Genomic DNA, 12,038 nt, shown 5'->3' on the forward strand with positions numbered 1-12,038 from the left:
GAAAGAACCTTGAAACCACGTAAGATATGTGCTACAGATAAAGGAAGTCTTATACAGAGACTCACATCATATATCACATCATATATACAGGGATGTAATATACAACACAGAATAAAGTCCAGATTTTATAATAACTTTGTATGGTGTATAATCTATAAAAGTATTGAACCACTGTGTTATTTAGGTGGAGGTTAAGCACAGTTTCACTGTCCTGAAGTGTTGCTGAAGAGAGTTTATTTCAACTTGTGTCTAAAATAAATAAGGGTTATATTAAATAGAACTAGAAGGGAGGTTGCTTGGGATACTAAGTATCTGACATTTCTTCTTGTAATGAAACGTCACAGAGCCGTTACATACGATGCCCTTGTTTTAACTGATTTTCATCCTGTTGTGTTGTGAGGTCTGATGGAATCACAGTTTGAGCTGGCATTACTTGTGCAGATACAAAAAAGAGGTTTATGCCATTCTTCCAGTCTTTGGTGCTCTAACACATGAGCTTTTTGAGTAATTCCTTGGCCTTCCTTCAAGTACCCAGTCTTTCGCTTGTTCATCTCACTGGTCTTTTACATTTCTGTGGGTGTTCTGCGTTTTCTTCTAGCTCTCTGTATGGCCTTGTGACTCTCTTTACTGCTTTCAAAGACTGGGCTTTTACATCTTTGATATACCATTTATGCTGAAAGCTGCCACCCTGGCACAGAGGTTTTTAATGAGATGGGTCAGGATAGTGGGGTATCCAATATCATGGATTGTTCATAGACCTCTTGACTTTAGTGTTGTCTTAGAACCACCAGAGCCCTCAGAGCATGATAGAGCACACCCTGTTTATCTGATTATGGATGTAATAAAACCTTAAGGAAATAAGATGACATTACTGTAACAGGTAAAAGTTGTTTTTTTATGTATTTATTTAAAAATATAGTATCTAAACTATGGACACCAGTTAGTGGTGTGTTGTAAGATTGTTTTTATAGACATTGTTGTATATTTCCTTGTGAGCCTGAAATTGGTACAAATTTCAAATGGCCCACCAAAATGGTTATATGTAGGTGACTAAACCAAAGGAATCCTGCTTTAATTTTTTGAAGAACTTTTTTTTTTCTTGCTATTACGTGATATTTGTATTCCTGAAAACCTGTCCTGTTAGGGTCCTAGCTAGAAACAGAAGATATACTCAAATTGGGTAATTTGAGGAGAGTTTAAATAAAGTGAGTAGGAGCTGAGACCCTTTACCATTTCTAAGCAAGGGGTGAGAGCCATTAGCAGAACCTCCAATGAGAGCCCTTTCAAGATGTTTACCTGACAGGAGCTGTGGCCTCTGGTGGAGAGATTCGGTCCATCTGCAATAACCTGACAGCGGAGCAGCCAGGGTGTCCCCGCCTTACTGTCATTTCTCCAGATGACTCTCTCAGGCTGAGCCCAGCCAGAAGCTGGAGGTTCTGAAAGTTCAGGGAGCCCATGGATGCAATCCGTTTGATATGTGCCAGTCTCCCAAGGCAGGGAGCTGGGTCCCTTGAAAGCAGAGTATTTACAGGGGCAGCATGCTTATTATATTCTGCAAAATTGCACCCTAAAACTGAGATTATGGGGAAAACAGATATGGAGAAAGTTTATACAATGGTGTAATCAGAGCAGTAGTCCTGATTAAAATTTAAAAAGGAATGTTCATATTAATTTAAAAATTACTAGTAAATATGGAATTTTACCTTAAAAAGAAGGCCAAGGAGCCTTGATGGAATGGGGGTATAAGAAGGGGTTGAGACTGTTAAGTTAGAGCAGTAAGAACAAAATGGACAAAGACCAGGTGGAAATAAGCTATAACATTTCTTGTTGCCTAAGCACATGGTCAAACTGAGCCATGACAAACCTGGTCCCTTCTGGTTTTCTGTATTCAACTGAGCTAGTGAACTCTGTGTTCAAAATATACTTTGTATGTTGTATTGTAACACGAACGACTAAGTGCTGTCAATTTTATTAATATCACTTCCTTTATTAATACTACTGATGTCACTCCTCATTCAGAATCATAAATTTTAGCAGACTCTGATGTGTTTGTATACACTTTTAACAGATTTACGAGGTGTAATTGATATGCAATAAACTATATATTCTTTTTTAAAAAATAAATTTATTTATTTTTGGCTGCATTGGGTCTTCATTGCTGTGTGCAGGCTTTCTTTAGTTGCGGCGAGCAGGGACTACGCTTTGTTGCTGTGCGTGGGCTTCTCATTGCGGTGGCTTCTCTCACTGCGGAGCACAGGCTCTAGGCATGCAGACTTCAGTAGTTGTGGCCCGCAGGCTCTAGAGCGCAGGCTCAGTAGTTGTGGCCCATGGGCTTAGTTGCTCTGCAGCATGTGGGATCTTCCCAGACCAGGGCTCGAACCTGTGTCACCTGCATTGGCAGGTGGATTCTTAACCACTGCGCCACCAGGGAAGCCCCTAAAAGTGTACAGTTTTATATGTTTGGCATATGTATACACCTATGAAGCCATTGCCACAAACAAGATAATGAATATAACTATCACCCCCAAAGATTCCTCATGTCTCCTTATAATTTTTCCCTCCCAACTCCTTTTTTTCAAATAACTACTGATCTGGTTTTGGTCACTGTAGATTAATTTGCATTTTCCGGAGTTTTATGTAAGTGGAATCATATAGTATGTACTTTTTTTGGTCTGGCTTCTCTTACGAAGCATATTTATTTTGAGATTCATTCATGTTGTTGCATTTATCATTAGCTCATTCACCTTTATTGCTGAGTAGTATCGTACTATATGAGTGTACCATAATTTGGTTATCTGTTCACCTGTTGATGGGTATTTTGGTTGTTTCTAGGTTTTGGCTTTTACAGGTAATGCTGCTTTGAACCTAATGTTCAAGTCTTTGTATAGACATATGCTTTCTTTTCTCTTGGTCAAATATATACAAGTAGAATGACTGAATCACATGTTAGATGTATGTTTTTCAAAGTGGTTGTCCCATTTTACATTCCTACCATCAATATAGGAGGTTTCTAATTCCTCTACTTCCTCACCAGCCCTTGACTTTATCAGCCTTTTAAATTTTAACCATTCTAATAAATACGTAATGGATTCTCATTATGGTTTCTATTTGTACGTCCCCCAGTTTTTGTTATTCTCAACCCTCAATTCAGTTAACTCTTCTTTCATGAGAAATAGGTTATTGTCCTAAGCCAGTATGATTTCTAGTGGTTTGGCATACAGCATTAGATGCATGAACCATATTATCTCTTCCTTTGTATACCTAGTGAGAAGGATGTAGTAGCACCTAATGACTGTAGTCTGTTGTTTATGGTTACTACTTCCATGTGTTTTGGAGCATTCTTTTTTATTTTATTTATTTATTTTTGGCCGTACCATGCTGCGCAGCATTCAGGATCCTAGTTCCCCGACCTGGGATCGAACCCATGCCCCCTGCAGTGGAAGCGTGGAGTCTTAACCACTGGACTGCCCGGGAAGTCCCTTTTGGAGAATTCTTGATTTTAGTTTTTATTTTGTCCCAATCAGTTTTTCTCTGCTACAACTTAAAAAAATTTTTTTGGCTGCATTGGGTCTTTGTTGCTTCATGCGGGCTTTCTCTGGTTGCGGCGAGCAGGGGCTACTCTTCATTGCAGTGCATGGGCTTCTCATTGCTGTGGCTTCTCTTGTTGTGGAGCATGGGCTCTAGGTGTGTGGGCTTCAGTAGTTGTGGAACATGGGCTCAGTAGTTGTGGCTCGCGGGCTCTAGAGCACAGGCTCAGTAGTAGTGGAGCATGGGCTTACTTGCTCCGTGGCATGTGGGATCTTCCCGGACCGGGTCTTGAACCCATGTCCCTTGCATAGGCAGGCGGATTCTTAACCACTGTGCCACCAGGGAAGCCTTCTGCTACAACTTTTAATGTGTGTTTTGAGAGCAAGAGCTTTATGAGTCCCCAAAAGGTTGAAAAATTGGTGAAGAGATGGTGCAGGTACAAGGGAAGCAAAGGAAAAAAGCTTTAATAATTAAGCAAAAGACGGTCTTATAAAGAGGATTGAAAATGGACATAGAATTTAAAAAGTATATTTTCTTTAGAATTAGCTCACTCTACTGAACTGGTTGTATGTTCTAGAAAATTGCATTGTGTTGTGAGAAGGAGTCATGTTTTTTGAGAAACTTAAAAATAAATGTATATAATACATTAAATGGAGAATGAAACCAATGGTGGATTAACATTCTCAAACTGTGAGGCAGCTGCCAGTCTTCCACCTTGGACATTTTTTCAAAGATCCTTCTTCTTCTTCTTCTTCTTCTGTTTTTTTTTTCTTTTGTTTGTGGACAAGGTGCTCCATTTATTTTTGCATATACAGATTTTGTGTACGAAGCCACAAAGCATTTTTTTTAACATCTTTATTGGAGTATAATTGCTTTGCAATGGTGTGTTAGTTTCTGTTGTAAACAAAGTGAATCAGCCAAACGTATACATATATCCCCATATCCCCTCCCTCTTGTGTCTCCCTCCCTCCCATCCTCCCTATCCCAGCCCTCTAGGTGGCCGCAAAGCACGGAGCTCATCTCCCTGTGCTATGCAGCTGCATCCCACTAGCTATCTGTTTTACTTTTGGTAGTGTATATATGTCCATGCTACTCTCTCACTTTGTCCCAGCTTACCCTTCCGTATCCCCATGTCCTCAAGTCCATTCTCTACGTCTGTGTCTTTATTCCTGTCCTGCTCCTAGGTTCATCAGAACCATTTTTTTTTTTTTTTAGATTCCATATATATGTGTTAGCATACGGTATTTGTTTTTCTCTTTCTGACTTACTACGCTCTGTAAGACATGACAAACTCTAGGTCCATCCACCTCATTACAAATAACTCAGTTTCATTTCTTTTTATGGCTGAGTAATATTCCATTGTATATATGTGCCACATCTTCTTTATCTATTCATCCGATGATGGACACTTAGGCTGTTTCCATCTCCGGGCTACTGTAAATAGAGCTGCAATGAACATTTTGGTACATGAATCTTTTTGAATTATGGTTTTCTCAGGGTATATGCCCAGTAGTGGGATTGCTGGGTCATATGGTAGTTCTATTTTTAGTTTTTTAAGGAACCTCCATACAGTTCTCCATAGTGGCTGTACCAATTTACATTCCCACCAACAGTGCAAGAGGGTACCCTTTTCTCCACACTCTCTCCAGCATTTATTGTTTGTGGATTTTTTGATGATGGCCATTCTGACCGGTGGGAGGTGATACCTCATTGTAGTTTTGATCTGCATTTCTCTAATGATTAGTGATGTTGAGCATCTTTTCATGTGTTTGTTGGCAATCTGTCTATCTTCTTTGGAGAAATGTCTATTTAGGTCTTCTGCCTATTTTTGGATTGGGTTGTTTGGTTGTTTTTTTTTTTTACATCTTTATTGGAGTATAATTGCTTTACAATGGTGTGTTAGTTTCTGCTTTATAACAAAGTGAATCAGTTATACATATACATATGTTCCCATATCTCTTCCCTCTTGCTTCTGGGTTGTTTGTTTTTTTGATATTGAGCTGCATGAGCTACTTTAAATTTTGGAGATTAATCCTTTGTCAGTTGCTTTGTTGGCAAATATTTTCTCCCATTCTGAGGGTTGTCTCTTCATCTTGTTTGTCGTTTCCTTTTTTGTGCAAAAGCTTCTAGGTTTCATTAGGTCCCATTTGTTTATTTTTGTTTTTAATTCCATTTCTCTAGGAGGTGGGTCAAAAAGGATCTTGATGTGATTTATGTCATAGGGTGTTTTGCCTATGTTTTCCTTTAAGAATTTTATAGTGTCTGGCGTTACATTTAGGTCTTTAATCCATTTTGAGTTTATTTTTGTGTATGGTGTTAGGGAGTGTTCTAATTTCATTCTTTTACATGTAGCTGTCCAGTTTTCCCAGCACCACTTATTTAAGAGGCTGTCTTTTCTCCATTGTATATTCTTGCCTCCTTTAAAAGATCCTTCTTTTATGGCTAGATCAGATTGTCTGTTAAAAACTTTATAGAGTTATAGTGTCAAGGAAAAGATACTTCCTGTCAAACATGTCAGATTCTGATATTGAATATCCATCTGAATGTAGATCACCTGAAAGTAGATTCGCCTTTCAAGAAAAGATCTTCTCAGTATGGAGAACAGTATGGAGGTTCGTTAAATAACTAAAAATAGAACTATAGTACGACCCAGCAATCCCACTACTGGGCATATATGCTGAGAAAGCCATAATTCAAAAAGGGTCATGTACCAGAATGTTCATTGCAGCACTATTTACAATAGCCAGGACATGGAAGCAACCTAAGTGCCCATAGACAGATGAATGGATAAAGAAGATGTGGCACATATATACAATGGAATATTACTCAGCCATAAAAATAAATGAAATTGAGTGATTTGTTGTGAGGTGGATGGACCTAGAGTCTGTCATACAGAGTGAAGTTAGTCAGAAAGAGAAAAACAAATACCGTATGCTAACACATATATATGGAATCCAAAAAAAAAGGTTCTGAAGAACCTAGGGGCAGGACAGGAATAAAGACACAGATGTAACGAGTGGACTTGAGGACACGGGGAGGGGGAAGGGTAAGCTGGGACGAAGTGAGAGAGTAGCATGGACATATGTACACTACCAAATATAAAATAGATAGCTAGTGGGAAGCAGCTGCATTGCACAGGGAGGTCAGCTTGGTGCTTTGTGACCACCTAGAGGAGTGGGATAGGGAGGGTGGGAGGGAGACGCAAGAGGGAGGGGATATGGAGATATATGTACACGTATAGCTGATTCACTTCGTTATACCGCAGAAACTAACACACCATTGTAAAGCAGTTATACTCCAATAAAGATGTTAAAAAATAAAGAAAGAAAGAAAGAAAGAAAAAACCCTCTGGCACCCTTCTTTATCAACAGCCACTTATGATAAAGTCTTTCTACTTTGACTAGTGTGATAAACTTTCATTATTTTTTAAATAAAATATAAATTTTAATTAAATATAGATTTGAAAATCTATATTTTCAAATTAGTGTTTCTCATGTAAACACACTTTCATATTCAATTAATATATTTTTCTCTCTCTGTAAAGATACGGTTTGAGATAGAACTCATTCCAGTTTTTCCCATTAAAAGTAATGGAAATGATTTTACACTTAATGCCTTTTCATTTAGTGGCAGAGCTTTCAGGAACAAATTAAAGTCACTAAGTGAGGCTTGCATATTTGGGTTATAGTTTTCTATTTTGTGGGGCTTGGGGGGAATATTTTCATTAAGATGAAATTCTGGTTTTTCTTCTGGTAGTTTTGTGTGAATGTTGCTGTTACTTTTTTTTTCCTTCATGATATATTCAGTATGACTTTTCTGGGGCAGTATTAATAATCATTTTTATAGAGGTTAAGGGTTGTGGTTGGAGGGATTTGGGTCTTTACCTGGTTTCCTAGTGGGAGTGCGTCTTTTTCTGTAGGTATAGGGAAGTACAGGGTTTCTTTAATAAGTGGCATCTTGGTGCAATGGCTTCAGTCCTTCCTGTGGTTTTCTTGTAATACCCTTACTTTCAGCTCATTTCTTCTATTTTTCCTTCACTGCTAAGTTCCCACAGATACATCCCATGTCTGATGTGATTCCTCTCAGATGCTTTCCCTCTGACAAGCATCTCTGGTCCTGCACACACCCTCATCCTCCTACTTTTGATTCATTAGTAGCCAAGGCTTTGAGCCAACTGATCTTAGACCTGTTTGTAGCATTTCCTTACTCAGGGTGAGACCCACTTGCTTCTGGGAGTAAATCTTAGGTGATTTTATCTATGCCCCACCACTAATAGGACTATTGCATTCTCTCCTTGTTTTCCAAGTAATCTCCGCTTTGCTGCCAGCCAGCAGAGAAGGCTTTGCCAGTTTTGAATCATGATCCCTGCGGCCCCCGTGGCGCCCCCGCCCCGCCCCGTAAATGTTATTTAAAGTTCTTGGCTTTTCTCTCTCATCCCTCTCATAGTTATGATGTAGTGTGATTTCAGGGTGATTTCATTTGCTTTTCTTGTCGATAGGTGGTGTTTTTCAAAGGCATTTGGAGATTCAGAGTTAGGTGGCCTTATATACATGCACAAACACATTTGTAAAGATATTTGAGTTGCATTGTTCTTATCTGCACCTTGCTTGTTTTTACCTCTTACTAATATATTATGGCATATTTTAATTTAATGGTGAATACTGGTGCTACCTTATTATGTATACTATCCCATTTAATACATATTCCATTAATATACATATTTTAAAATATTAGTTATAAATGGAAAGAACTTAAAGCTTAAAATAGGCCATCATGTGCTGCCACCATATCTAAGAATTTCTTGTTCAGCTTTTTAAGATTTTGTGTCAGAGAATGCTGGTAAGCAAAGAAGAAAAAAACACTTGTGAAAGGTTTGTTTCCTATACTGTCTGATTCAAAACTTGTTGAGAACAGAAATTAGCCACAGATTTTATTAAAACGGGACCATCTCTCCCGCCATTTAACTACTGCATGTGTTTCCTGTGGCCACGTTGCAAAGAGGTGTGTTTTCCAAGAGGTACATCTAATTCTTGTTGTATGGTTTTACCTGATTTTAATAGAGGTTCTTAGGGAATGAATCCACATCAATTTTTGAACCTTTATTCAGAAAGTAAGTATTGAAATCCCATCATTACAATGACCTGGGAGGATGATGATGTCTCTTTTCTTGGGATGTGTTATATGTGTTATCACTTTTCCTTAGGATCTGTACACCTAAGTTATTAGCTGGCTAGAAATTCTCTTCATGTACTGTTTAAGCAGATTTGGCTATTAAACACTTGAAACATGGTTGGTGCCAATGGAATGCTGATACTGTGGATATATTAAGTTAAATATATTAAAATTAATATATTTTAACATGGCTACTAACGTGGCTACTAGAAAATTAAAAATTACACGTGTAGCTCATTTTGTCTTTCTTTTGGACTATGTTGCTCTCACCTTGCTTTTGGCTAGGGGTATACATTTGGACTCTTTCTGATTACCTCTTTGTGGAAAACTATCATGATTTGTTATTACATGTACAGATCTATAGATTCATCAATCCTTTGCTATTAGCCAGGAAATTTTACAGGAATTCCTAAAAATCTAACAAAGCAAAGATTGCCAGAGAATAGTAGTCTGTAATGTATAGTTGAAGAAGGAGGCCTTTATTAAAAAGAAATTTTGACATTATGATATTCTGGATGATGGTGGGCCTTCAGTGGCAGCTTTTGTTGTGTTAATCTAAAAGAAACTCTACCTATAGTGATATTTACATTTAATGGATCTGGTTTTCATTTTGGGTTCTCTCATTTCCTTTCTGAATGCATTTAGCCTAAGGTAGGTACTCTGTAGTGTTCATTGACACTCCTGAATCCATGGATAGAAGTATAGAACCCTGGAAAGAACAGAGATTTGGGGGTCACACAGACCTAGATATGAATTACTAGAGTGAAATTATTCAACAATTCTCAGGCTCAGTTTCCTTATTTGTAATGTGGTGCTCATACACAGCTTCGTGCTAGGTCCTTGTGGGGATTGAATATGACAGTATTTTCAGATATTTAGTACAATGTCAAGCCCATATTAGGTGCACCTCATATTATTTGGTCAGAAAGATACGAAGGGTATCCAGGGAACACTCTTTACTAGGAATTTCTTTTCGTGTATATATATATGAAGAACTATATATATATAATATATATTTATCTGTAAATGTATAGGTAAATTGAAGTGTTGCCTGTATGACTCTTGGAAGAGTGTGGCTATGCCCAGTTTATCCAGTATCCACGCTACAGGTTTGTCTGACTTCATGCCCTAGCCTAGTGCTGTATTTATATTGTCTCTGATGAACTGGAGCCCTTTACTTTCATTGGAAAATGGTAATTTGTTTATATTCCCCAAGAAAGCCCATGTTATATTTATTTATATCTTTATTGAGGTATAATTGAAACATGACAAATGGCACATATTTCAAGTGTACAGTATGATAAATTTTGACGTATGTGCACACCCATGAGACCATCGTTCCAGTCAAGATAATGAGCATGTCCACCACGCACAATAGTTTTCTCATGCCCCTTTATAATGCACCCCTGCTGCCCCTCCCAGTGCTCCATAAAAGCACATTTCTACGTAATAAGTCTCTCTCAGTATCACTGAGATCTTTTTTGAGGGGAGATACTTTGCTGTCATGTAGTTTAATATGACTTTATATTATATAGCTAAAAACAAAAGGTGGGGGCTTCCCTGGTGGCGCAGTGGTTAAGAATCTGCCTGCCAATTCACGGGACACAGGTTCGAGCCCTGGTCCGGGAAGATCCCACGTGCCACGGAGCACCTAAGCCCGTGTGCCACAACTACTGAGCCTACGCTCTATAGAGTCTGTGAGCCACAGCTACTGAAGCCCGCCCACCTAGAGCCTGTGCTCCGCAATAAGAGAAGCCAGTGCAATGAGAAGCCCGCGCACTGCAACGAAGAGTATTCCCCACTTGCTCCAAGTACAGAAAGCCTGCGCACAGCAACAAAGACCCAACACAGCCAGTAAATAAATAAGTAAATAAATAAATTTAAAAAACAGAAACAAAAGGTGGCAGTCTTTAATTCAAAGTTGTTTTTTCTTCTGCTCTGTATCTTAAACTAAAGGCCCTTTAAAAGAAACATTTTCCCTCTAGAACCAGTTCAGAAAACAGCTAAAGGGGTTGCAGTTTTCTGTGTAATCATTTCAAAACAACAATTTTTTTCAGCCACCAAAAGGATGCAGTCTTGACATATAAATAGAAAACAGATTGAGTTTTTGGCTGATACTGCTAAACTGGTTTAAATGTTGGTTCAGTCAACTTCAGGCTTAGATTACAAGATTTGCAAATTAAAGAAAACCAAAAGGGCAAGAACATCTGTATAGATTCTGACTTTGTGGAATTCCGTACAGGCATGCTTATTCTACTGCTGGTGCAACAGGGCATGTACACAGTGAATAAGCCTTAAGAAGAGATCACTGTTATGTTCTTCCTATCCCAAAGACAAAATTGATGATGAAAATTAGGGAATTCATTATGAAGAACCACGTCAGTTTCCAAATCATGTATTATTCCACAATTTTTTGGGGGAAATATTTTCATGATGTAGCTGTAGGGTATTTAGCCAGAATAAAAATCTTGCTAAATCTCACTAGTTGTGTTACTTGATGATTTTCTTGAATCTAAAGTATTGGGAGGGCTTCCCTGGTGGCGCAGTGGTTGAGAGTCCGCCTGCAGGGGTCGTGGATTCGTGCCCCAGTCAGGGAAGGTCCCACATGCCGCGGAGCGGCTGGGCCCGTGAGCCATGGCCGCTGGGCCTGCATGTCCGGAGCCTGTGCTCCACAACAGGAGAGGCTGCAGCAGTGAGAGGCCTGCATAGCAGAAAAAAAAAAAAAAGTATTGGGAATTGAGAAAGGTAATTTGCTTTAACTAAGACTTAAGTATGTTATAGTCAAAGAGTATGTTAATTAATTGATAGGAAATTAATTACTATACACCTCTGTGAGAAGTAAGGAATCCTCGTTTGCTACTGGGTAAATCATACCTGTGTGTATGATTTTAAAATGTTTGCTATAGGTTACCTATGCTACTATCTCAAAAAATGCTTTATTTTAATGTTTTTCTTCCTTTTGTTGTAAGAAAGAATTTTATATTCTTTCAAGAAATGTTTATAGCTACCAGTATTATTTATGGGTACCTGCTATATTTCAGCTGCTCTCATAGTATGTGGGAATTCAGTAGTAATCCAAGGCAGTGGCTTTTAGCTGAGAGGGAGATGAGAGAGGTGGTTTTGACCCCCAGGAGACACTTGGCAGTGCCTGGCGACATTTTTGGATGTCACATCTGGGGACTGGGAGGTGCTAGTGTTGTAGCAGAGTCAAGGATGATGCTAAACGTCCTATAATGTGCAGATCAGCTCCTGACAACAAAGAATTTTCCAGCCTAAAATGCCCATAGGGCCAAGGTTGAGACACTCGGATCTAAGGAGACAAAGAATCTATGCATTGA

The 12,038-nt window shown here is 38.7% G+C and overlaps 1 protein-coding gene across 5 annotated transcripts in view; it reads left to right on the plus strand.

Moving 5' to 3' along the window:
- Window positions 1–12,038, plus strand: part of BCAS3 (BCAS3 microtubule associated cell migration factor) — a 572,645-nt gene that overhangs the window by 93,065 nt on the left and 467,542 nt on the right. The window lies entirely within an intron of this gene.

Source organism: Grampus griseus (assembly GCF_964374135.1).
Source record: "Grampus griseus genome assembly, chromosome: 20".
Taxonomy (NCBI): domain Eukaryota; kingdom Metazoa; phylum Chordata; class Mammalia; order Artiodactyla; family Delphinidae; genus Grampus; species Grampus griseus.